Raw genomic sequence first — 24471 nt, 5'->3', positions numbered from 1 at the left:
ATAAGAAAAAGTAGAGTCCAGGGTCCCTCCCACCAAAGGTTTTGATTTAGCATGCCTGAGGTGGGTTCAGAAATCAGCACTGAGAAGGAGGACTTGGGGTCCATAATAGGATTCCTATAAATTCCAATGGATGAGCTAGAGAGAGTTCACTGAAAAGCTTTCACCCAGATGCACCATTGTCAGTGCCTTGAGCTCTTCCCCGAGATTCCTCAAAACAAAGTAACACTGGGTCACAGACACTACCAGTAAGAAGAACAACCTACCCAATCATGAAGCCAGTCATAGTAGGATCCACTCATACCAAAGCGCCAGTTAAGCAATTTGGTCTAGCTTAAGTTATGCAGACTTTAAATCCTTTTGGCTTAAACCCATTCCATTTCCTATTCCCCTTTGGTGGACACCAAGAGGAGCTGCTAAACAATGCCTTTAACCTCATACCTTCATATTCTGAAAGACCAGTATTAATTGACTATTTAACATTCGTTTTTTCTGGCTTTAACATCTCCCAAAGTTTATTTCCTACACTAATCATTTCTACTGCTTTTCTCTGGATCTGGACGACATGACTTAAATCTTAAGATAACTGGCAAACAGAGCTTCCATTAGCCCATACATCAACGTTATGTGAATAAGAAAAATGGCGCCCTTTTCTCAAACCATCTTCCTTCTACCTCGTGGAGAATTCTCACCAGTACTGACTTTGTTAGGACAAGGTACTGTCCCCCCACCCCATCAAAAGTTGTCCTAATCAATATACAACTATATGGTGACTCTATTTTGCCAGGTTCCCTCTGCATACCACATATGATGGCCCTGGCAGATAAGCTTTGGGGACATTTGCATTGTTTGTTGAAAATATTCTACTCTAGATCCAAATACTGATATCTACCATCGTGGAATGGATCTTTTGAGGATAATTATGACTTACATGTTCAGGCAGAATTCTGTTTTTCCCTAACTTGCTGCCTTGTGGGTGGAATGTTTGGAATAAATTGGATTACTGGGAAATTAGTCTTTTTATAGGATTCCTATTTATGGAAGAAAAAAGAATAGTGTCAGTTCAAGTTCTCACCATTTAACTAGAGAAAATCGTAGGGTGGGTAAAATCTGCATATACACAATGGCAAAGAAATATTTTGTCAAGAAGTAAACTGCAGCACACAGGAATGAGTAATAATGTCTATAGAGGTGCTTTAATCTGCAAAATGAAGTGGAGAATTAATGCAATCAAGCTTTCTTTTTTTACTCCCTCCCCTTTTCACCCAATCTCCTCACTTGCAAAGAAAAGTACTATATGAATAATTGAGGCAAGAGGAATTTTTTTCCTTGAATAATTTAGGAAATTGCCTCAATTTTCCTCTTCACTTTTTACTATATCTACTTGTGTAGACTTAGACCACGTCTGCATAATGACACTCTCTTGCTATCACACAATCGACAAGGTATTTTCTCTTTTGCCTTAACTTCTTGACTATATGACATTTCACTGTATCAATCGTATATTGATATAATTTCTTAAGGAAAAGAGAAAAAGACTAGACTAACCATTCTGGTCTTCCCCAACTTTCCCACCTTCCCTTGACTCTAGATGCAGAGTAACTAGTACCTTTTATTAGTATGTAATTAATAAGATTGACATGTTCATTCATAAACTAGTGGGATCTTCATTTAATTTGGGAGAAACTGGACAGGAAATGATGTAAGCCTGCTCACAAACTTCTTTTGAAAGGCAATAGAACATATGGTAGCAAATGCCTATAATCCCATAGCTCATTGTCTCATAGAGAGGCAGAGACAACAGAATTGAAGTTCAAGTTCAGTCTGGGTTATACAATAAGACCCTGCCCCCCCACCCAAAAAAAATAGAAAGAGGTAGAAAATAGACTGGCATGAGACCCGTTATGGATTCTGCATGGGAAATTTGGTTTTGAATTCAGAAACCGAATTTGAGTTACCACCAGGTGCCTGCCTCAATTTAGTGAGCTTAGCTTATATGGGTATATCAGCAATTTTTTTGAAGCCAGATCACACAAACACATTGATTCCTGTTTATATCTCTTTAGATGCTGTCTCGTTATTTCAGAGTGCTTCAAAATGTTCGATGTGGTTAAATATATTTCAACATATCGTTTCAGTCTTGTTGCTATACACTCATGGAAACCTTCCCATTTTATTGTTTGTGGGCAATTCTTCCTCACTAATTAAGCAGACGACGTCAGCACAAACGCTGCTGGGTCCAGTGCTTCCTCTCGACAACAAACACAGCCGTAGCTCTCCACCAAAAGGAAGCACTTCCTCCCAGTGCCAAGCCCTTTTACCCAGATACAGGCCCTGGCTCAGTGTCCCTTCCCTTCCCTTCCTCTGTTACACATGGCTGAGTCCCTGGGTGGAAATCAAGTCTGGCTCAGCAGAGGGCTGTGCGATCAAATACAGCCACTATTCATAGCTGCACAGTATTTGTGAGTTCACCCAGGGACAAGTGATTCACTGTCCTCGAGTTTGAACCCCTTGTTGCTTCTCTCTTATTGCTTACTGCTCCCTCTTGCCTCGTTTCCTTTTTAATTCAATTTCTCTTTCTTTTCTGCCATTCTCCCTTTTAACTTTTCATTTTTCCCTTTAACTCCTTACATCTTCATTCACTACCTTAGGTACACTATTTTTCCTTTAATTTTCTTGTTGTAAAAATAGTTTTTGGCTATAGACCCTATCCTGGCATGCACAGGAAAGTTCCTGAGCCTCTCATTCTCCCTCTCATCCCAAAGGCTTTGCCTCTATTTGGAAATGTTCCCCCTCTAACCCATACAATTCCCCCTCCTCTGGCCCTCACTTTAGCTCTCAGAGGAGAACAGACCCATGTACTCCTAGTACCTCTGGTCATCATGCCTGACCACTGAGGGATAGACTTCAGGCTCAGATTAACCTGCATTGGATTGGAATTGTCAGCAAATGCCATAAACCCTCAGTGCCTTGTTTTCCTCCTCTATAAAATGAGAACAATCCTAATTGTTGATGCTGAGATCAAATGAAGCAATGAATGGGAGGCACTTAGCATGGTCCTGACATAACAGCTAAAGTTTGGTAAGCACTTTCCTGTGCCAAGCAGTGAGCCAAGTCAAATGTCACCCCACAGCAACACTGGGGGGAGGGGGCATTTCGTTATCCACTCCTCTAAATGAGATTGGTAAATTCTTCACTGCTCCAGTGAAGAACTTAATGACGTCACCACCACAGTCACTGAGCCTGAAGCAACATCTCTGGGCCAGGCACAGTCATGGCAGACATGACAGTGAGCTAGCTACCACTTCTGCATCTCAGGGACAGTGGCTGTCCCATACAGCTCCTGGCAGCCTCCTCTCTCTGCTTCAGCCTTATGGAATTATACTTGGGGTACAGTGGATTGGGGAATAGCAGCCTCACATTTGTCAACAGAAATGTGTCACCACATTAGGAACCAGGGGAGGACATCAAAAGTCTACACAGCAAAGAGATTCTGAGTGTAACATGGTTCCAACCAGGCAGTGCTGCTTGCCTGGACTGTCCTATCTTAGTACCCAAATTTTGACTGGGAGTACCTCTATTGGATCCCCCAATGATGCAGCAAGACTTAGTTTACAGACTTTAGCTACAGGCAAATGCAGACGTTTTCAACATCACTTTCAGTTGATTGTCTTTGAAAGTTTAACCTCTGGTCCACTATGGCCTAGCATAAGTGGGTAATCAGAGCTGCAGGTATTAATTAAACTTATGGTTCTATTTATTGTAGGACTCTGAGGATTCAGCAGACAGCAAATAGCAATAAGTACTTCTGAATGTTCTCTCTGGTTTAATTACTGTTCCATAGTTAGTCCATCAAATTGATATACAATCAACAGGGCTGTACTTACTCTACACTGATCATTTAGATTGGGAATGCCCACTACCCGCCAAAAGCTTTCTCTCATATTGTCTGAGCCCACTGGAGACTCTGGACAGGACAGACCTGAGGCAGTCTTTAACCCACACATGTCAGTTTGGCAGAAGTGCATGTCTTCCCCAGTGGCATCTTCCCCTTTAGACATCACCCTGATTGGCACTAACCATGACATCAGACCCAGCCTAAGTAGGACTAAGAGAAGGGCAGCCTTGAAAAGTATCCCATGATTTCCAAGTCTTCATGTATGGCTAGCACAGATAAATAAAAGTATAGATTCCTGAACTCTAAAGGGACTTTTGAGGTTATCTAATTTAAGGGCCTCATTTTACACAAGATGAAACTGAGACCAGAGAAGCCAAGTGGCTTGACTAAGGTCATACCATGTCTAAGGAAGGGAACTTTGGGTTGAAATAAAGAGAGACCCACTCAAGCTAGCTTAATTAAGAAGGAAGATTTATTATAAGAGTGCAGGGAACACCATTGGGACCCAGTTGGGGCCTTCTAGGAAGTGAAAAGTCACTGACCTCCCCTCTCTGCTTCTTTTGCATATCTGCCTCCTCCTTGTATCTGGAAACTCATAACTTCAGTTTGCATGTGGTTCTGAGTTTCATGATACCAAAATCTGATCCTATCTGTATGTGACCTTCTAGCTTCAATGCCCAACACCTTCTGACACAGGTTCCATTTCTTCTCAGATTCTTCAAATTATGAACTTGACTGGCTCATCTTGAATGTAGAGTTTAAGCATGGTGATATAATCAATCATGGCAGGAGCCACCTAAGCTTACTTTCCCACATTGATTTGGTATGGAAGAGTTCCAATGAAGGGATAAGATAGACAGATGCCCAAAACAGTACCAGAACCAACACCAATATCCATATTTTCCAGTTCTGTATCCACGATCCTTCTTATCTACCACCTTTCAATTTCAGCAACAGAATTACCTTTCAATTGCAGAGTAACAGAGTTTGTGGTTAGAATTACTTAGAAAATGGTGATTATATAAACATGGCCTCAGAGTGGCATATGTAAACAGAAAGAAACCATTGCAGCAGTTCCCTCCATATTGAATCCTTGTCTATAAATACCACGAGACAGAGAATATCAAGGACAAATAAGAATAATCAAGGGATTGAGGACATGGCTCAAGTGGTGAGGCCCTGAGTCCAAACCCCAGTACTGCCCCCAAAAAAGACTAATCAAAGCCCAAATGCTGGACGTCCTTCTATACACTCTTGTGAACACAGCATGGTGTTAGGAGGTCCATTACTATGGTAGAGCAATCCAAGGGATTAAATGCCATAAAACCATTTTCCTCTTCTAGAAGAATCCAATACTGATATAGCCACATTTCATCCTCTAGGACCTGAACTACTTCAACGAGAGGCTACTGTTTAGGAAGGAACAAATGTCTTAAACTCAGATGCGCAGTGTCTATCTCCCCCTTAATGTTCAACTAAGTTTCTTTCTACTTAGTGAATGAGGCCAGGTAAAACAAACCCATTCATATTTCTCTTTTCCTGCCTCTTTTCTTCTGCTCCCTATTTTAAGAGAGAGAGAGCTTAATTGAATTCAGGAAAGTAATGCACACACACATACTCAGAACTTTAATTGTTGTTTTTCAAAGGAAAGTCTTATCAGTGGAAAAAGTACTGAGCTGGTGCTGGGTGTGGGACAAACCAGCTGTGTGACAAGATGGAGAGTCACTCTGGTCCTAAGTGTGCAGTACACAATAGGTGTTCTCTTCACCTCTTTCCAGGAAAGCTCACCCATGCACTCACAAACCCAGATCACTCCAGAAGTTCCTGTGCATCCCTCAGGACATACTACAAGTAGTTACTGCTACATGGCTAAGGGAGCCTGGACCAGAAAGCAAATACTCATTCAGCTCCTGCCTCAAAACCATCTGGCTTCTGTGAGCCACCCACCTTCTGCCCCTTATTCTTCACTGGGAAACAAGAAATGTGACCCACAATGGTCGATCTTGACCTTCCCCAATTTTAGGTTCTCTCGAAAAATCTGGTGCATGCTTATGGAGACTCTGCCAAGGACTGTACAAATGATTTAAGTGTTGGGTACACATTTAAGGAATTCCTTTAAGTACTTAAAGCCTGTCCTTGAACCTGGCTCCAAGTTATAAACCCCAAGTTAATATCTCTTGCACTGGACAACCTCTAAGGCATTTGCATCACTAGGAGTCTGTGAATACCAATTATCCCCAATCTATCAATAAATGTATGTCAGCTCATTCTGGGATGCTAGAAAGCCACTCCACTTCTTTTACAGATGAAGAAACTGAGGACTGACTGGCTGTGATCACAGAGTCCACAGGGCTGGGACTAGAATCTGAGTCCTCTGGCTTAGGTGACATGGTGCTATGATGGGTGAGCACTGTGAGCCCTGCACTCACCAAGCACCTGTTGCTATGATTGCCTACTTTCAAGGACTGATAGGACATTGTTCTGGAGATCCCTGCACTCCAGTGACAGAGACTACATGCCACATTGTGTTCTATTCATGTGATACCAGCCAGCATGGAGAGTCAATGAGCAATGCTTAGAACTAGTGTGTAGCTAGCAAAAAAGACTGTTCCATACTGAATGCACTTTCATCTCAAAGGGCAGATGAATGTGCTTCTTCCTATGGTTCCTAATGGTACCATCAGAATTCCACTGATGCCAGCCAATCCAGGAAAAGGAAATATGCCTCCCCTCTGATAAGCGAGATCTCTAGCTAGAGAAAATAAAAAAGGGTTCATTGATGCCCTGCTCACCTGACGCCTCAGGCTTTTTGATAGCAACACTGTGGAGTTGTGTCACATTCTATAAATCACACACTTGGAAGAAGGCTTGAAGCATTTTCTCAAGTTTGTATGAAATCCAGATTTTCTTTCTTTGCCAGTCTGGTTGAGCAGTGGGTGTCTGGGTGGGTGGATTGAGTGACACGCTAGTGAAAAAGTTTCCTCCCCTTTAGAGTTCCTCAAAAAGAGAAGTCAGAGAGATGGCATTTGAGAAAGTGACAAGAGGATCGTGTAATGAGGCTGCTGATGAAAAAAGGTTGAAATCTGCCAGAATCCTGAATTCAGAACAGCACTGGTACAGAGAGTAGAGTGAACTGAACTTCACAAACCTCTGTCAGGGCTCTTTTCATTTCAGGCAAATCCCCAAAGGAACATCTCAGTCACTCCCTCCTTTCTTTCCAACATCCTGCAGCCAAAAGGAGGGCCCCAGCAGGGCCCACTGCGACATGACATCCTTCACCTCCCACTTGTCCTCTAGAAAATGCCCCCCTTCCTCCCTGCACTGGCTGTGACGACCTTCCAATTATCTCCTCTACCTGCCACAGTAGAAGGTAAAGTAGACATGTTACCAAAAATTCAGAGTTTGAGGACATGCCACAATGGCACAGTCATGACATGAGAACAGATGGAAAACTTCTCAGGAACAAAACATGCACACATGCACAAAAAATGGATTCTGGCTTTGAAGGGGATATTCACGGTAGAGCTTTCAAATCTGAAAAGCCCAAACTCAAACCTGACCTACTTAGGCAGTGTCTTATTTATGTCTCAGATGAAGGAACTGTATATTTAGCAAATGAAAACAGTGTATCCCCAGTCCCACTTCCTCACATTCAGAGAGTCGAGCAATTTTTGCTTTGTAATTCGTCCCAATCATCTCCATCAAAGTGGATATGTAAGTTAAACGCCATTAAAACACCATGCACTCCAGGAATGCTGCATAAATGCATCCAGGTTCTCATTGAGTGCGTGGGCAAATGTGGTTTAAAAGGCAAAGGATGAGCCTGTGGTTGATCCATGTGTGTTCGTCTCCTCTTAGTTGGCAAACCAGCTGCCTCACCTGTCTGTTGTTAAAGCCACACTGGAGATTTATGGATGCTCCCACTGCAAGCAATGTAAATTTTGGCTAGGAGAGTCAGCGAAGTACAGAATTGAAGCTATTATCTAGCTGACTCAAGCCAAGCTAGACATTAGTTTCAATTATCTGGGTTTTCAGGAGGAAGCCTTTTTAACCCTCATTATCAGGATAATTACTTCGACTTTCGCCCTTTGTCCATGCAATCAAAACCATAAAGTTTTAATCCCTTGTAACAAGCAGCCACCTCAAATCTTTTTTTGGAAGTGGAGGGTATGGAAATAAGTTAGTGTACACACTGAAAGAGCACACCCTCAGAAGGCCATGTGCAAAGGAGTCCTCCAAGAGAAATTGTTCCTTAGCCAAGTAGTTGACACAAGATGTCACATCAATAGCAGTGGGATTCCAATCCCTTGAATTTGGTTGGAAAGAGAAAAGGTCAACTGTAAGGAATCCAGGACCCACTGTTTTTATGTTTTGTACACAAATTTTCTTCTTGATAAATTTTCTCATCCTGTCCCTTCTGCTTGACTAGGGAAGAGTTGAATTAATAGCATATGAGCAGAAAACAAATGACACAGGGGTCTATGCATGTCGTATACTTTCTCAAGACAAGTTTCTGCTCAGTGTTAACAGTATGGTTCCTTCCCCCGCTCTAGCTCTCATCTTTTCAATTAGGTTAAGAGTGTGGGGATCCTAGGGTGTGCTAATGGCTGTGTCTCCCCTGGCTCCAGGAGCCAGAGCATCTGTACACAGCAATATGGCACCATCACTATCAAGTTCATTGCCACCATCACCAGCACTACACCACAAGGACCCTCAGGAATTATCTCACTTCAAAGTGTGACTTCGGTGTAGGCCCTCCTCTGCCCCTCACTCCTTGTCCCTTCTTGTGACCACATAAAGGCCCACTCCTTCTCTTGGAAAAAGCAGAGCTTCAAAACCAGGTAGGACCTTCAAACCCGTGCCTGCTAAATGGGTGTCCTCCACTGAGCCTACATAGCTCAACACAGGTAGGCAAATGTGTACATATGTACCTGAGGTGTTCTCCTGCCGCTAGCTGGCTCCAGGCCATGCTGTCACAGCCAGCACACTGATCCTTGACTTTCCAGACTGAAAGAAATAACATTTCACTCAATCTATGGTATTTTGTCACGGCAGCCCAAGCAGACTATAGCACAAACCTACTCCCTTTTTCCATCCCCCTTACCCCTCCTCAATCCCACATTTTTTCCAGTTATTAGCAACTCCCACACACCAAATCCCATATCTGAGCTCTCCTCCTTCCTGGATCAATCTGATTATTGGCAGTGGACCCAAAGACCAAACAGGAACCTACTGTGTGCTGAGGTCATTCTGAGACCCAGTGCCCTCTAGTTAAACGACTGCTATGGGCATCCCTAGGAGGCCTTGGGTCCTGCTAACGCCAGCTGTGATGCTGGGTTTCCAGAACAAAGTAAATGAAATACAGCTATGTTGGCTTCTGTTCCATTAGGAAAGGGAAAAATCAATGTTTGCCAAATGTAGAAGGACAAAATCAATAGCGAAAGAAATTTTATTTTCAACCTTCTCAGGGAGTATTACAAAGAAGAGAGAGTGAAAATTATTATTATTTATTGATGTATATAGCACCTTCTGAAAGCCTCAAAGTGTTTTCTAGAATTACAAACTGCCCTCATCCTTTTTTGTGCACAGATTGCTTTGTTCTGCTCATACACAGCCCTCCCTAGAAGAGGTAAGCATACAAAGTACCCAGGGCAATGGGACACCGCAGCTGTAGGGTATTATTTAAGCCTGGCATCTTAGTTACTTATTTTAAAAAACAGAGCAAGGTGGTTAGCAGTGTGGCAGGGATAGTGTGCTCCATTTCATCGTGTGGAAAGTTCCAGTGAAGAAGCCTCCTCTCTAGATGTGACAAGACATCATGATATAGGTTGTTTGGCAGAGAGAGGACCACCCTCTCTCCACCCTTCTCCAGTAGCCCTTCCTTCGTTGGAACAAGCAGCTCATTTGGGGAGAATCAAGCCAACTCTGCCAACATCTTAATGCAGTTCCTGGCAGAGGAGTTTTGATAGATGGCTTCAAAGCCACGAGTGTAAACTGCTGAACAAAACTTTCCAGAGGATGAAACGTCAAAGGAGCGAGGCAGAAGCACGCAGGGCCTCAGGAATTAGCAGCTGTCTGAGAAATCCACAAAGGGAGTCGTCAAAATGAAATCCTACAAGGGCAGAGCGGTTTAAACTTTTCAGCCTCCTCTCACCTGTCTTCTCCTTCGAACTTTGTAACAACCCTTTGAGAAAGAAGGGGTGGGAATTATTCACCCCAATTTTCAGAGACATATGACCAACCAAAAACTCAGCTATTTAGTAGAAAAGCTAAGAATGGATCCTGGTCTCCAGGATTGTTAGAACCAAAAGGAAGGTGAGGGATTATGTAGCTCAACTTTCTATCACAAACAGGAACCCCTTCCACAGCACCCACTGAGAACCAGGCAAACATAGGAGAGACAAATTCATCACTTTGGAGGAATTGCACCTACCGTTTAAATTATTATTCCACCTCTTAACTATTAAAATACAAAGCTCTACCTCTGATTCCTCCACATTTCGCCACTTAGAACTTATCTACTTGTCTCATTCTTATGTGAGGACCCTGGAAGTTAAGAAATCCATAAGGTAGGCACCACTGTATACTCTTCGACAAACATCTCCAGTCCCCTGGGGAATGACTTGCTCTTGCACAGTGGTTTCCAGATATTTCCTTCTCTACCCTGGACAGTTCCAATTTGCCTCTATTGCATAATTAAAGTATTCTGCTAAGAACTCAACAAAAATTCCAAATATCTGGCATCATGAGACACTTAGCCTAGTTCCTCCATTTTATGGGTACTCTGAGACCTGCTCCGAGGGGAATCTTCATTTACACTGTTGGCATCAAGTGACCTACTCAAAATCCATGGTCCTTTCATAAGGACTGCCAGGTCTTACACCACCAACCCTTCCAAACCCTTGCACTTAGTATCTAAGCCTCAACAACGACTTCACATTTAGAAGTTTTAAGCTCTCAGCTCTGACTCACACCCATTGGTTCAGCCTATTGAGTTTTGGTGAGTCCTGATTCTTAGGATTATTTATCCTAGAGCCATGCATAGCTCACTGTTTATCCTGCATAGATATGTAGGCCAAACCATCTACAGCTTCATTCAAATCATTAATCAATCCATTCAATGAAATGGAGCCTAAAATAGAATTTGCTGGAGATGAACTTACATAGCTAGCATTCCATCAATTACCTCTTGTCAGGCATTGCTGTAGGGTCAGCTACAGGCAATACTTTAAGAATAAGTAAGGCTGGGTGCAGTGGCTCCCACCTGTAATCCCAGATACTCAGGAGGTAGAGATGTGTAGGACAGCTTACAGTTTGAGGCCAGCCCAGGAAAAAAAGTCAGTGAGACTGCATCTCAATCTATAAACCAGGTGTGATGATGCACGTCTGTCATCCCAGCTACACGGGAGGTTGAGGTAGGAGAATCGTGGTCAGCCCTGTGCAAAAATGTGAGAACCCACGTGAAAAATTACTAAGGCAAAGGGGGCTGGAGACATGGCTGCCTAGCAAGCACAAGGCTCTGAGTTCAAACTCCAGTACCACAGAAAGAAGAAGATGATGAAGGAGAAGAAAGAAGAAGGGGAAAGAGGAGAAGCAAGAAGAAACAGGAAGCAGAGGAAGAGGAGAAAGGGGAGGGGAAGAGGAGGAGAAGTAAGTATGCAAATTTTCCCTGGACCCACTGTCTTGCTGTCCCTTTTTGTTCATGGCCCCACAGACTGAGGTCCCCTTAATGGGACTGCTATAGTTTGGATCTGAAGTGTCCCTCAAAGACCCACATGTTAAAAGTTTGATCTTCAGATTGGTGCTACTAGAATGTGGGGAAACCTTTAATAGGTGGAGCCTGGTGGGAGGTCTTCAGGTCATTGGGGGTATGGCCTTGAAGGGGATCATGGTACCCCCTCCACGTGTCTTCCTCATACTCTTTCACTTCCCAGCCATGAGCTCCCATCATGATGTGCTGCCTCACCACAGGCCCAAAACCAATAGGACCAACCCATCATGGTCTGGAACCTCCAAAACCATGAGTCAAAAAAACCTTTCCTCTTTTCAAGTTGATTATCTCAGGCATTGTGTTACAGTGAGGAAAAGCTGACTGACACAAGACCCATTTGCCACTTCAGCTTCCCCAAAGCCTGATTTCCCCTGTTGTGTTCTGATAGTCAGCCTCCCTTTCTCTGAGCTTTGATGATCCTGGTTTGCCATCCCAGTGAGCCAGTGCAGACTTCATGAAATCTCTCCTCCAAATTAGCTGGCTTTGTTCCACTTACTACCTTTGCCTCTCATGATGTCTCCTTGTCCCTGAAGCTAGTCCCTCACCTCATATAATTTCATTTTGGGCACACAGAAATTATAAGAAATGTTGCCAAAATGTTTGATAAAATCCAAATATACTATAAAATAGCATTCTACTATCTTTAAGTTTTAGTTACTTTATCAGAGAGAAATATGTTCATCTCTCTATGAATTGTTGATTACAGCTGGTATGTGTGGAGTAACCCACAGGTGGGCTTTGCTGCCTTCTTTTGGAAATCAACCCTCCTCTTCACATCCTCTACATGGTTTTCACGGAGGACCAAGGCTCCCACACCCAGCCTCAGCTGATTGGTCCAGGTGGCCAACTTCCCCAAGCTGAGCCAATCACATTTCTCCCATAGGAACTAACGCTGGAACTGCAGCAGAGAAGCTAATTGCTCATGATGACTGAACCCAAGGTGTGGTGCTTAGAAACTGTCCCACTACCATGGTTACCATCATCTGGGCAGGAAGCAGCCCCCTACCAGGGAAGGGAGGGAAGACAGAATGGAAGGATGGAGCTACATGGAGGTCACAAGCCATGCAAACCCTGAAAGCTCAGGAGCCTGTTCCTGCTTTGCCTCACAGGGGCCGTGTTCTTCTTGGGTCCCAAGAGTTACGCACAATCTTTAAAACAAATTCCCCCTTTTAACTCCAGCTAGTTGAATTGGTTTTCTATCCTTTGTCACCTAAGTGTCCTAAATAACATAACGACAAGCACTCCCAGAACCATGGAGTTGTCCAAGCCTCTCAGGACCTGTACCAGAGGAGCTGTGCAAACACATGGGGTCCCACCACAAATTCTGGGCCTGAAAAAGGACAAGGTAAGTAAGTATACCTCACCCCCATCCTCTCTGCGGTGACTCAGGAAAGTCCCTGCCAGGCCACAGTCCAAATCATGGATTGTTCCAGACCATGGGGAAGGAAAAGCAGTCAAGAGTGTTTGCTTACTTTGGTTGCTTCAAGTTGAGCAGTGAAGGGAATTTCCAGCTGAATGACATCCCTGAGCATGGCATAAACATGTATGTCCTCCATTCACAGCCGGGCAGTTTCCCTGGTAAACATCAGACCATCACTTGCACATTACACTTCCTCCTGGTCAAATCAAAACAAAAAGGGAGGGAGGGGGAAAATATTGAATGAACTCTCCTTAGTCCTAAATCAGTCAAATTCACAAACACAGAGAGCTGGTAAATATACCAAGACGCCCTTCCTCCAAAGTCAGCAGCAGAGTGTGTCCAGAGTCGGTTCCCACATGGGATTTTATGTCACGTGGGAGTCACTGGCCTCTGGTTCAGAAGAAGGAGACCTTCCCTCCCTCCTGATGGACTTGGCATTGCTAGGCAACGTCACACAATGACCACTGGGCTCAGGAACTGCAGAAATGTCCTCTGTGATTTTCTTGAGGATATGCCAGGAGTAAGAGCCACAGAGCTTAGATTTCGAGTCACTAGAACAGCTGTGTATTGTAAATTCTCCAGGGGTACGAACCCTGTTTAGTTTATTATTTTCCCCTCTAGTCTCTCCTATAATCAGGACCAGCTAAATAACCTGCAGAGCCCCCTGCAGAACGAAAATGTAGGACCCACTTAAAAATGATTAAGACTCAAAAAAATGGCAGCCAAGTATTAAACCAAGCACAAGGTCCTGTATGGCTGCACACAAAGCCAGCCTATCCTTAATACCTCATCCATGAGTTGTGTAGAATAAATGCTTGTAAATTAAGCAATGAATTAAATTAACCAGGACCAGAATCAGAAGGGAATCAAAGGGAGAGGGGAGACCCCTGCTTCAAGGAAGCAACCCGTTTTTCTCTCTTTTGTGATCTTGGTTGGCCTGTTTTAAGAAGGGTTTCCACTATTGCCAGGTGCAGTGGCTCAAACCTGTAATCCTTCTACCTCAGAGGCTGATATCCAGAGGATCCCAGGTTGAGGCCAGCCCAGGCAAAAAGTTTGTGAGACCCCATCTCAACCAATAGTTGGGCATGGCATGCGTCTGTCATCCCAGCTACTGTGCGAAGTATAAAATGAACGGATCATGGCCCAGGCCAGCCCAGGCAAAATGTAAGACCCTGTCTCAAAATAAACAACCAGAGCAAAAACAGTTGGCGGTATGGCTCAAGTGGTAGAGCGCCTGCGCTTGGTAAGCACAAGGCACAAAGCCATAAATTCAAATCCCAGTATTGCCAAAATAGTCGAAGGGTTTTACCATTTCACCATTTAAATTTGGAAAACATTGCTTTATGCAAGCAGTCTTGCAGAATTTAGAACTCAGTGTCACTCATAACTAGGTTCTTACTAAATCAATTCAGGTACGGATTAAACAGACGAAGCCATCAAGATGGAGCATCCTAGGAAAACGCTCTCTCAGAGCGTGCCATTCGCTATAAATAATCTGTGAGGTCACGGGCTGCCCTGCCTGTGCCCCTGTACTCAGCTACCTCTCATCAGCATGGTGTCATGCCATTTCCCCAATTTGTTCCTTTAAATTTTCATTATCTACTCACAGCCTGGGTCCCTATTAGCACCTCAAATCAAAGTCCCTGTGTGAAGGAGAATCAGGAGAAAACGTCCAGTCCTTAAAGACACGGTCACACACTTGTTGGATGCTCACGTAACCTTGACCTGCTCTTTAAAAGCAAAGGATAGGGTGCTTACCATGCATTTTCTGAGAAATGAGTGTAAATTGCAAGAAACAGTGTATAAATTAAAGAAACTGCCTAACCTAATTAGCCACACAGGAAATACACTAGGTCTGGAAAACAAAAGTGTAATTTATGAGGAAATATCAATTTGAAAAATGTAAATAATGAGTTTTTCACTGTGGCTTCTAGTTCCGTAGGAACTAAGGTCGTCGTTAGGCAAGGAAGTGCTTATCAAAATCTAGAAAGATTCTCTGAAGATATTGCTTTAGAATGTCATATCCCCTTCGGGAAAGCTCCTTAATTAATTGTGATTTTTTTGTAAGACACATATGGATTCAGCTGACTTTCTCCCACTCCTCCCATTATACCAACTACACCTGTAAAATATGGCCAAGCTCCTGACCAGGAATTTCAGGGCAGAGCTCTCTGTGCTGGGCTCTCACTGGAAGGTGAATTGCTCATCCGCTTTTGGCTCACACTTCCTACCACTTCCCTTGGAAGGGGGCAGAAGCTGGCAGCACTGACTTTAATATCATTTATGTGAATGAAAATTATTATTGGTGTTCTTGTATGCCTCTCCACAAACTGACTCAGCCAGCTTTCTTTCCAGCTTCACCTTTCTATGTCTTGAAGCAGTTAGCCGCTCAACATGCAAACAAAATGCATATAGATTTAATAAACCCAGGGGTTCCTTACAAAAATGGAAACATTAGCACAACCTTCTGAGTAGTGATTAACCACAAAGCTCTAACTGAAGCTCATGCTCAGATGAAGACCTCTTTTATTCATTATTATTAGTTTAATCGCACATCTTTATGGAATACAGTGTGATATTCAACATTCAATGCATGTCTTCAGTGTATGATGATCAAATCGGGGCAGGCAGCATTTCCAATGCCTTGAAAGTTTTGGGGGAGAGGGAGGAAGAGTATAGAGAGAAAGATTGGATAACAGGTGCCAGAGCTTTTTTAATTTAAGAAAAACACCTTTGTTTTGGGGGGCGGGTTTTGGTGTGCATTGTTGACTACAAATATGCCTAGTGTTTACTTACCACGATTCCCTGAACTCTACCCTAGTGCATAGCAAACAGGTGGACTAGGGTAACCCAGAAAAACCACTGCACCCTCAATGTCATACCTCCTAACTTCTCGAGGCCAGATTCCTACCAAGACAGCAAGTTAAGCAAAACAAATGGACAGAAAACAGCATGAACAACAGGAATGCTCTGCATCTCTGCTTCTGTTCTGCCCTGGTCCCTGGGATCAGGCACCCTGCTAGCCCTACCCACTACCGCTCCCTCAACTCCAGCCTCCTCTTCTCTGACTCAAATTTCCCAACACACCCAGGGCTGCCCCTTTGCCCACCCTGGGAAAAGGGGCTGCAGAAGCTCTGCTTCCTGCTGCTCATGCTCCCACTTTCAAGTCTAAACACCTCAAACAAGCCCTTCTTCATATTTGGACACCTATAGGTAAGAGTGTGTGAAAGTATATTCCAGAATCTTATTCTTCAGTCAACAAATGGTCAATGGTTGGAAATTCAGCTTACCCAACCTGTGTGATCTTATCTGTGCATCTTTTATGACTGATAACAAGGGGGGCGGCTTCTTGGTATTAGCAGTGTTTTAAAGGCAGGAGCAGTGACTTTTATTTCTATTCAAAAAAAGAACAAAATGGCCTCTCCCTTATTCTTATTTCTGGCCAGCACAACTATCCTTCTTTATAATTACTTGGGTTATTGCTATTAAGGTCATCATTTTCACTATTTACTATTGTGGGTATTTAGAGGCTCATAAAAATGTGAGCTTCCTCAATGCTTAAACAGTGCGAGAGATAAATCAGAGTATTGGCTGACGGGATGAAACCTGACTGGAAACAGCTGGATTGCTCTCTTGACTAAATATTTACAAAAGTCATGATTATATCACTGAGTGACACCGTGTGAATATAAATCAATCATCTTGTTTAGCACTGATCCCCACAGGAGGGGCAGCCTTCTAACTTAATAAGAATCCACTATATGCAGATTAATTTACTTATTTTCACTTCAGGTTATTTGAGACATGTTCACCCTGTGGTTTTTAACAGTACATTTTACACAGAGTCCAAACAAACGTTTTACAAGCAAAAAAGGGGTTGGGGGAGCAAGGCTAAGTATCAACCTTGGCTCATACTTGATCCTCTGTGACCAGAGACAGAAAGAGCAGATGTGTTAAGGCACATCCTGGGGATGTAGCTTCAGATGATGCACTAATTCTGGAGAAATTCTGAGAAAAAGAGAAAGGCAGAGGCCAACAGCTTCTGGAATTTGAACATAAAAATGATATGCGGTTGTGATGTACCACACAAGTAGCCACTGTGATGTGGGCCCATCAAGGCATGACTCCTGTCCTCCAAGGGCTCTCACTCCTGGGAAAAGCCAGAGGCACCCAGATGACTTCAACAACATCGATGTAAAGCTCTACAAAGCCAGCTGCAACATGGATTCTAGGAAAATAGCTGTGGGGTCAACAGCATTTTGCACCTTCCAGAAACTTCCCATAAAACAGAGTATGTAGGTAGTAAAACCAAGACACAGGGACCACACCTTTCACAAAACTGATCTCTAGAGATCCCAAAATGCAAGTGGGAGTGTTAAAAGTCCTCACTTCCCAATACCTGTGCATTGTGGGCATCTGAGAGGGAAGAAGCAGAGAGAAGGAGCCAGCAGTCTGGCAGCAGGAGAACCCCACAAAACCAAAGGGTGTTCACAGAACAAGGCTGGTGGTGGATCCAAGAGGAGCCACTGGGTTATGGAAGGGTTTTCATTCCACAGTGGTAAGGGATGAGGGGCCTATGGTGACAAGGTCTGCAGGGGCTCAGGCCACCCACTCCTCTAAACCTTTGGACTGGGAGGTAGGGTCTTCCCTTCCAGGAAGGCCCCCCATATGGAGAAACAGAGTCAGGAAAGCAAGTTACTTCTTGTTTTTTTAACTCTCTACCAAAACAACATGGTGGGGTTGGGGGCTGGGAATACCATAAATCTAGCAACATTCTGTGAATTCATCCTCCTTCCAGAAATTTTGGAAATACATTTAAATGAGCAATTAATTGAAAAGCATACAGTTCAATTCAAAATGACTGTAAGAAAAAAGTAAGTATCAGAATGACATCTGTAAAGAAATTAAAGTATGCTAGAAAAAAATAAAAAATCAAATTTGTGATGTTCTCTAAAACATTCAGAAAGTGATGAGAGATGCAAGAACAGCATAAGTCAAAATTAGAAAACTCAGAAATGGAGGAATAAAATGTAAGAAAAAATCATTTAGAAATCAAAATGAATTAATTAGGAATGCAGAGAGAAAACAAACACAATTAATAGTGACTTCTGAAGGTAAAAAGGAGACTTTTTTATTAAAAAGTTATAAACAGATGCCAAAGATTCCAGAGAAGATGGTAAACATTGGTGATAACTAAAAACAAAATCTAACATGCAGATGTTACAGTCCCTGAAAAAGAAAACCAAAGCAAGGGAGTGGAAAGAATAGCAAGACTACAACTCAAAAAAGTTTACTCAATTAAAAGGAAAAAAGTGTGCAATCATTCTATGAGAACTCTCTTATACAGGAGGCTATCAACCCAGAATGATCAATACCAAGACATATGCCAATAAATTTGCTGGGCGGTAAAGAAAAAAAATCACTTGGGCATTAGAGAAAAAGAGAATGCCATTTATAAAAGAATGAAATTAGATTTCCATCAGACTAGTAAATATCGACTCCTTTACCAAAAGTATATAAAGGGATGTATTTAAGATACTCAAATAAAGAAAACATAAACCAAAGATTTTATACCCAACAAGTCTGGCATTCCAGTAAAAAGGGCTCAAAATGTTTACAAGCAAAACTAAGAAAGTCCTGTTTGACAAGGCTAAAGAACCCATTAGAACAGAAGATAAATGACTAGAGGGACACCAACAGAAAGACTTGTGATAAGCATTATATATGTAATTACTTGTAGAACTAAGACTAAATGAAGATTTTAAAGGAACAACTATGGGCTAGAAATGGTGGCTTACACCTGTAATCCCAGCTACATAGAAGATGAGAGGATCACAATTCCAGACAAGCCCAGGATAAAGGTAGCAAGACCCTATAGGAGAAACAAGCCTGGCATAGTGGCTCACGCCTATGATCCCAGCCATTCGGGAGGCAGAGGTAGGGGGATCCTGGCTTGGGGCCAGCCCAGGGAAAGTTGGAGTGAGAGCCTATCTGAAAAACAAACGAAAAGCAAAAGGACAGGGGTATGCCTCAAGTGGTAGAGCAACTGCCTAACAAGCACAAGATCCTGGCTTCAATCCCTAGTGCCACCAAAAGAAACTTTTAGAAAGGAATAATTGTACATGTGGTAGCTAAATGGTCTGGCAGGATAGATGTGGTCCGTCCATTCTGTGAGTTGAAGAATAAGGCTTGCCCATCTCCTGAAAAGTAGCCGGAATTCACAAGCCTCTAGACTCAAAGACTTGATCAGATGCAGATTTGATCCCCTTGGTTAGACTATAGGTACTGTAAATCTCTATTATTAGTAGGAGCACAATATCTGGTCTTCATTTTTCAGTAAAAATTTTATTTAACTACTTTTGGTAATTTTATTAAACTGTTTTCAGGAATCAAAATTGGTGGTGGTACTTTGAGTACTGCTACTCCTCGTTTTTCTATGGGTATTAGGGGAGAGAGCAAGTGAGTAATGGGATTTACCAATCCTGTCATCTCCTGTGTCCCTCAGCATGGGAAGAAAAAACACACAGATGAAATGTACAAGACTTTAAGTAAACATCCTTCAGTCCTGAGTTTAAATGAGAAGTGTCAGTACAAACCTAGGAGATTGCTTATTGTTTAAATATAAGCACCCTCATGCTAGCTTATTGCCTACCTCTGTCCACTGGAAAAACCTAGAAAGCAAGTTCAATGTGTGTGAAGGCCATTGGCGACTGTAAAGTAGTAAATGGTGACTGATCCTGAGCTTCCATGAACCAAGAGGGAGTGGCCAGGGGGTAGCAGACTTCCAAATCCAGGTCTGAGCATGGTTTTTAAGTCTGTTAACTCCAGAACACAGGTTCTAGGAGTTCCCCCATTAGCCCTTCAAATGCTCCATGGAAAAATAATATATTCCCACACTAGAAATGGGTGAGGCCCCCCAGGATCACTCTGAACAGTGCAGCCTTCTTCACAGAGCACTGACACATTAAGAAGTCTTAGATCACGCACCTGACTCACCACCACTTAGATGGAACATTCGTGTACAAAGATCTGGTCCCCAGACTACACAATAGTGATGTTCACTGGAAAATAAACACAGGTCCATGCGGTAACATTTATTCATATTTAGATGTGCTACAAGTTTAAATGAATGTTCATCCTCACTGGATTTTCTCTTTTGAAATTTCTTTTTAATATAACACCCTTCCAGACAATTCCTGTATCTTAAAAATAACCAACTATTCAGCTTGATACATGTAGTAAGAACAAAGGAACTGGAACTGAAAATTGGCCATTTTTTGTTTGTAGGGTTGGGGGGTCAAACCCAGGGCCTCACACATACTAGGCAAGTGCTCTGCACTCCAGCCCTGAAAGTTGGCCTGTTAAAGAGAAAAAACAATGACCACAGCAAAGAGGCAACGAGGTTAAGCCAAGCCTGTTGAGGTAATTCAATTGCATGTAATAGCAGCACTTCACTCTGTTAGTTGTTTCCTTGTTGTGGGTACTGTGTTAAGTACCCATTGCATTTATTCTTTAATCCTCACCATCAACTCTTTGAGGTACAAACTGTCGTGGCCCCATTTCACTGTAAGGGAACTGAATTCAGTTGGGCAAATGACTTAACCGCTCTGGTTCTATTTTCTCATGTGCAAACTAGAAGTCCAAAGTATCCCACCCTATGGAGAGTTGTTCAATGGGTATAAAGTTACAATTACACCAAGGGAGTAAGTGCCACAGATTATCTCAGCAATGGATCTCTAGTTAACAATGAGTTATTAGGTACTTAAAAGTTTGTTGAGGGTAAATTTTATGTTGTGCGGCTACCATAAACAAAAAAAGGGAGACACAAGGACACTTTTGGACATGACACATACATTTATTACCTACATTGTAGAGATAAGTAACATGAATTACATACACAAATACAAATTCTCCAAATTGTATTTATTAATTATGTGCAGGATTTTTGTATACCTCAATAAAACTGTGGGCAATAAGTAAATGAAAAATAAAATAAAATATCCTGTGCCACAATGGTTGTTATTAAAAAGATGAAATCAGATAATGAGTACACATGACAATGCTCAAAGGTTACAACCCTCCTCAATGTCCCACACCACTACAAGCTTCAACCTTATGTACACAGCACAAACATCCCTGACCGGGGTTGTCTTAGTGTGAGGCCACTCTTGTATTTTGCTTGGTTTTGCTCCTTTTAAAGCATCCACATAACCCCAAGTTCAGCATATCTGAGAGTGTTTATCCCTACAGCATTTCAAAACTGGTCCAAAAATCTCCATCAGAATCTGTCCTGGAAAATAGTTTCAATCCCCCAAATAAGTCATGGTCATAAGAAGACAAAGAATGTTATAGACAGACTTCTCCAAATACTGTCTGGCAATTGTCCCTTTGAACAAGAAAACTGAGCTAATTCAAAGAGTACCCTGCCTGCTCCAGTGGAAGGTAAAGAGAGAGACAGCAGCCACTCAGACGTTTCCCTTGGCTTCTTTTCTGTCTCAGCTGGCAGAAAGAGGGATTCAGGAGAGCAAAGCGTTCCTTTGTTCTGCGCAGGGCACCCAGCTGAAGAGAGGAGCAGGTGGGGCTGCAAAAGGTGCCTCCCACCCCTCCCTGCCAGGGTGCCTGGCTGGTTCACATCCCCTGGTGATGGGCTGATAGACACCTGTCTCCCCGAGACCCAGGGTCCTCACATTTCAGCATCCTGGGGAAATGAGAGCTGGTGTTAAATGCTGTTTAAGGTGTCTCTGCTTTACCAAAAGTCTTTGTAGGCAGTTATTAACTTCAAAGGAAAACTAAAGTTATCCTTACTTCTTTGCCTTTGAGCCCAGAGAAAGCCTGTGTTGGAACTGTCTGTGTTGTCCAGGGCCCTGGGAAGGTGGCCAGGGCCTGGGCCTCACCCCTTGGTGCCAATGACCCAAACCCACTGTGGAAAAAGAAAGGGGTCTTTACCCGCAGAGGCAAAAGGGTTCACTAGGTAAAAATACAACTTTTGAGGGGATGCCTTTTAGGTAAATAATTGAAATAAAAGAAACACAGCTGAACAAACTACACTGCAAATATTTTAGCTTCTCAGGTCTTCATACTACCACACTTTATCTTACTGAGAAAATCCTGAACCCAGACAAAATACCCTTCTTCCTGAGAGGACGTACTTATTGGCAAGAAAGTGTGTTTTAAAACATTCAGATGATAGCACCTAATTCCTATACAGATTTAACTGAGAAAAGAATATTTCCCCGCCCTTCCATTGTGTGTAAATTTAAATGATGTTTGTCTTTAAATTATATTTTTTCTATCAGGGTTTTGGCTTGGAGTCTGTTTTATCTTTAAAGGGATATGTGCCCATCTAGATTTCTAGAAGTCACCGGAAAAATTTGAACCAGTGTCTTCTCTCTCTCTCATCTTTATCCTATTTTCTTTTTTTTTTATTTTTTTTTATTATTTATATGTGCATACAATGCTTGGGTCATTTCTCCCCCTGCCCCCACCCCCTCCCTTACCACCCACTCCGCCCCCTCCCTCTCCCCCCCACCCTCTCGATACCCAGCAGAAACTATTTTGCCCTTATCTCTAATTTTGTTGAAGAGAGAGTATAAACAATAATAGGAAGGAACAAGGGTTTTTGCTAGTTGACAAAAACTAGCAAAGGATAGCTATACAGGGAGTTGATTCACATTGATTTCCTGTGCGTGTGTGTTACCTTCTAGGTTAAATCTTTTTGATCTAACCTTTTCTCTAGTTCCTGGTCCCCTTCTCCTATTGGCCTCAGTTGCTTTTAAGGTATCTGCTTTAGTTTCTCTGCATTGAGGGCAACAAATGCTAGCTAATTTTTTAGGTGTCTTACCTATGAAGCCACACAACTATAACCAACTTGTCTTTGACAAAGGCACTAAAAATATATGATGGAGAAAAAAACAGCCTCTTCAACAAAAACTGCTGGGAAAACTGGTTAGCAGTCTGCAAAAACCTGGAACTAAATCCATGTATATCACCCTATACCAATATTAACTCAAAATGGATCAAGGATCTTATTATCAGACCACAAACTCTAAAGTTGATACAAGAAAGAGTAGGAAATACTCTGGAGTTAGTAGGTATAGGTAAGAACTTTCTCAATGAAACCCCAGCAGCACAGCAACTAAGAGATAGCATAGATAAATGGGACTTCATAAAGCTAAAAAGCTTCTGCTCAACAAAAGAAATGGTCTCTAAGCTGAAGAGAACACCCACAGAGTGGGAGAAAATATTTGCCAGCTACACATCAGACAAAGGACTGATAACCAGAATATACAGGGAACTTAAAAAACTCAATTCTCCCAAAACTAATGAACCAATAAAGAAATGGGCAAGTGAACTAAACAGAACTTTCTCAAAAGAAGAAATTCAAATGGCCAAAAAACACATGAAAAAATGCTCACCATCTCTAGCAATAAAGGAAATGCAAATTAAAACCACGCTAAGATTCCACCTCACCCCTGTTAGAATAGCCATCATCAGCAACACCACCAACAACAGGTGTTGGCGAGGATGCAGGGAAAAAGGAACCCTCTTACACTGTTGGTGGGAATGTAAACTAGTACAACCACTCTGGAAAAATATTTATCCTATTTTCAATTCTTCCACAGTGGTTCTTGGACTTACCTGTTTCTCATGGATGTCACCTCAAAATAGCCTTGGCTGCATTGCTGTCTCTGCTGTGCAACCCCCCTACCAGGCTGGGGACCCATCCCTCTGTCCAAGATGGCTACTGAATGTTATTAGTCTCAGTGCTCTCCTGGTCTTCCAGAAAGCAAAGGGGCCTACTCCACAGACCTCCTGTTCTTATAGGCCTATCCTGAAGAATTCCAATTGTGGAGGGTGGTGAGGGGCTCATGTTGCACCCCACGAAGAATTCCCTCAAGGAACTGGTGGAAAGATAAATCCAGGAGAAGTGCCACGAAGGACGCTCCTTGTGTAGTCCACCCGCAGTGACCCTGGAGGCATGTGAGCCCTCGACCCGGAGGGATGCTGGGATATGAAGATCATTAGATCTTTCCAGGTCCCAGGACCTAAGTGTGTGAGCATAGGTAAGTTTGGTGGACACTCCTGAGTCCCTGCTCACAGTAGGGTCTGAATGTGTGAGTCTTCTTTCCTATCCTCCAGGGAGCAGGCAGGGTGTGTTCAATTGTTGGTCCTTTGCCGCCTCTGCAATTCTCTAGCCTGCATAAGCTCTCTTGTGACTTTTTTTATCTGTTGCCATTGACAGTGTTTTTCCAGTTACGTCATAGAGAGAGGGCATTTTGAATCCCGCCTGATTGGAACAGTCATCTCTGGCCGATGGTCCCAGCCAACTGTCCTGGGAAGCCAGGATGTGTCCCAGCTCAGCTGTTAGACACCCTGACAGCTCTG

At 42.8% G+C, this 24471-nt stretch overlaps 1 long non-coding RNA gene across 2 annotated transcripts in view; it reads right to left on the bottom strand.

The window, feature by feature from the left end:
- LOC141420661 (uncharacterized) overlaps positions 1-13442 on the bottom strand; it is a 140961-nt gene extending 127519 nt beyond the window's left edge. For both annotated transcript variants that reach the window (XR_012445176.1, XR_012445177.1), the window contains exons 1-2: positions 13388-13442; positions 13139-13282 (exon numbers count right to left, since the gene is read on the bottom strand). This is a non-coding gene — a long non-coding RNA (uncharacterized lncRNA). The remainder of the gene's footprint in view (positions 1-13138; positions 13283-13387) is intronic.
- Between the last annotated feature and the right edge of the window lie 11029 nt (positions 13443-24471).

This window comes from Castor canadensis, chromosome 1, assembly GCF_047511655.1.
Source record: "Castor canadensis chromosome 1, mCasCan1.hap1v2, whole genome shotgun sequence".
Classification (NCBI taxonomy): Eukaryota; Metazoa; Chordata; class Mammalia; order Rodentia; family Castoridae; genus Castor; species Castor canadensis.
This window is presented reverse-complemented; position numbering and strand designations above follow the sequence as displayed.